Consider the following 3,652-nt stretch of genomic DNA (forward strand, 5'->3'; position numbering starts at 1 on the left):
GCTCTTCCACAGTATGTATAGATAATATAGGTAGCTCTTCCACAGTATGTATAGATAATATAGGTAGCTCTTCCACAGTATGTATAGATAATATAGGTAGCTCTTCCACAGTATGTACAGTATAGATAATATAGGTAGCTCTTCCACAGTATGTATAGATAATATAGGTAGCTCTTCCACAGTATGTATAGATAATATAGGTAGCTCTTCCCACAGTATGTACTGTATAGATAATATAGGTAGCTCTTCCACAGTATGTATAGATAATATAGGTAGCTCTTCCACAGTATGTATAGATAATATAGGTAGCTCTTCCACAGTATGTATAGATAATATAGGTAGCTCTTCCACAGTATGTATAGATAATATAGGTAGCTCTTCCCACAGTATGTATAGATAATATAGGTAGCTCTTCCCACAGTATGTATAGATAATATAGGTAGCTCTTCCCACAGTATGTATAGATAATATAGGTAGCTCTTCAGTATGTATAGATAATATAGGTAGCTCTTCCACAGTATGTATAGATAATATAGGTAGCTCTTCACAGTATGTATAGATAATATAGGTAGCTCTTCCCACAGTATGTATAGATAATATAGGTAGCTCTTCCCACAGTATGTATAGATAATATAGGTAGCTCTTCCACAGTATGTATAGATAATATAGGTAGCTCTTCCCACAGTATGTATAGATAATATAGGTAGCTCTTCACAGTATGTATAGATAATATAGGTAGCTCTTCCCACAGTATGTATAGATAATATAGGTAGCTCTTCCACAGTATGTATAGATAATATAGGTAGCTCTTCACAGTATGTATAGATAATATAGGTAGCTCTTCACAGTATGTATAGATAATATAGGTAGCTCTTCACAGTATGTATAGATAATATAGGTAGCTCTTCCCACAGTATGTATAGATAATATAGGTAGCTCTTCCCAAGGGGGAAATTCAGAATGTTACTGCAGCACACAATACAATACACCAGGGGTGGGCAACTTTGACGATGGCGAGGGCCAATATATTTCCACACTCACTCCAGAGGGCCACAGTGCATATTACTGTCGTAGCAAAAATAGCTGATCTACAAGCTCAAAATGCGTCGCAGCGCGACGCGTTTTGAACTTGTAGATCAGCTATAATTATAGATCAGCTATAATTTTTGCTATTTTTGAATTGGAATCTGAAAAGTAACCTTTTTATTGAATTTAGTAGTTATGTTAACTTTATGAACTGTTAACATAACTACATTGGACACAAAAAGACAATAACTAGTCATTCAATACTAGTAGTCATGACGTAATTAAAGCGGGTTTGGAATTGTAACAGCTGAAATCAATACTATATCAGTATTCTGATATTAACATGCGGGCCGCATTAAGTGAAGGTGGGGGCCGCATGTGGCCCCCGGGCCGCCAGTTGCCCACCCCTGCAATAGACTATACTCCTCCTCAACCCTACACACATGTTCACTCACGCGCAAGCAAACCCACACATACACACTGCTTTGTTGTCTCCACCAGGCCGAAGGCATGGGGAGAGAGTATGTTTTGCACTCCGTCCGTGTGTCCGTCCTTCCGTCCGTCCTTCCGTCCGTCTGTGAACAGCTAATCTCCGGCACCATTAACCCGGTCGATGCCAAACTTTGCACACACACTCCCTGGATGCCAACGATGAACCTCTGCCCCACATTTTCCAGAACGGCCTGTTATAGCGCCACCATGAGGCAGCTTTTCACATTTTGTACCTAAAACTGCACCGATCTGCGTGAAATGTTGCATGCACACTCCCTAGAGGCCAAGGACAAACCTTTTACCTGCATTTTCCGCATCTGCCTTTTATAGCGCCACCAGGAGGCCGACTTTTGTAAAACACATTTTTTGATATTACTCCTCCAGATTCTGTCCAAAAATCTCACAAATCGTTACACAGTGGGCCCTATTATGCATGTCTTAAGTACCAGGTCTTATTACTTAACTTAAGACCTGGAGGCGTGATCAATGCCATTTGGCTATTCTGAGTGGCCAAACAGCATTGACCACGCCTCCAGGTCTTAAGTTAAGTCATAAGACCTGGTACTTAAGACACGCATAATAGGGCCCAGTATCTCTATGGTCATGTGCTCAAGTCGGATCTGTCTGATATTTCATATTCCATCCTATAATTGGCTTTCACAGTTTGCAAGATTGCCCCGTTTTGAACAATAGCCTCAAATCATGAACGCAGCATGCAATTTACGTGAAATCTTTCACACATTTTCTTACTAGGCTGAGGAATATATCCCACCCTTTTCACATTGGCCTGTTATAGCGCCACCAACAGGTTGATTTTTGCAAAACACATTTTTGGAACAAAATGCCTCAAATCGGTACACATGATCTCTGTAGTCATGTGATCAAGACGAGTCTGTTGGATTTCTCAGATTGTACACTGATTGGCTAACATTGCCTTCCAAAGTTTTCAGGAGTGGCCCGTTTTGTACAAAATGCTGCACATGTCCTGCTCATCCAGAATTCTATCCTCAGAGATGCTATGAGTGATCTGGCTCTGCCTTTCCTCAACAAAATGAAGGAAACAAAATCCTCCTAAACATTTTGCCAAACATCACACACACTCCTATCCTCCTGGTGGAGACCTGTGCCCGGAAGGGCACTTTTTCTAGTTTGTTTATGAAAAGGACACCTGGGGGCCTATTATGCGTGTCTTAAGTACCAGGTCTTATGACTTAACTTAAGACCTGGAGGCGTGGTCAATGCTGTTTGGCCATTCAGAATAGCCAAATGGCATAGATCACGCCTCCAGGTCTTAAGTTAAGTAATAAGACCTGGTACTTAAGACATGCATAATAGGGCCGTTGTGGGAAGGTTCATACCTCTCTCACATCCTCTGCAGGAAGTGTATGCACATTTTGAGGGAGTCGTTGGCGAGATTATGGGGGAAATGTTATTTCAGTCCAATAACATTTCATAGCAGCATTACCAAATTGACCCTAGCATATGTATTGTGAATATGAAAACCTGGCAATCTATCACTGAAAATGGACAATCTATACAAGCTTGCAACGTGTCTCAATTGTGCGTATTGTGTGCATTGTGTGTGTCGCAATGCAACATGTGAGCTTGTAGATTAATCACAGCAAAGAAAGTTTCAATTTAAGTTGTAAAATGTGAGTTTTAAAGGGGTTTAAATGTGCTACTTATTGCACTTTACATTTACTGTAAGTTAAAATTCAAATGTTTGTATTCGAGTTAAAGTGCTGAAGAATATATGAATACTTAAGTATTCAAAAGTGCGCGCACGCACGCATGCACGCACACGCACACACACACACGCAGAAAAGCAACAATCCATATTACCACTGCTAACTCATAGCCACATACACACACGCCGTGGTCCCTGGAGTTACAATTAGAACAGAGTCATGGCTACATGGTGTTATTCATCTCCTGGCAGTAATTACTCAGGTTTCCAGAGTCAGTCTACCAGGAGAGAAGTGCTAATGGAAGAATTTACACCCTGACAAGTTGTTTGCTGTCCTCCCAGCGGCTCAGCCATGGGCACAATAATGAGATGGCTTGATGTCATTCTGCGCCGTCATGCACACAGCGATGTATGTCAAATAAACTTGGCCTAAAGAAAATTATACAA

The sequence above is a fragment of the Electrona antarctica genome, assembly GCF_951216825.1.
Source record: "Electrona antarctica genome assembly, chromosome: 23".
NCBI lineage: Eukaryota > Metazoa > Chordata > Actinopteri > Myctophiformes > Myctophidae > Electrona > Electrona antarctica.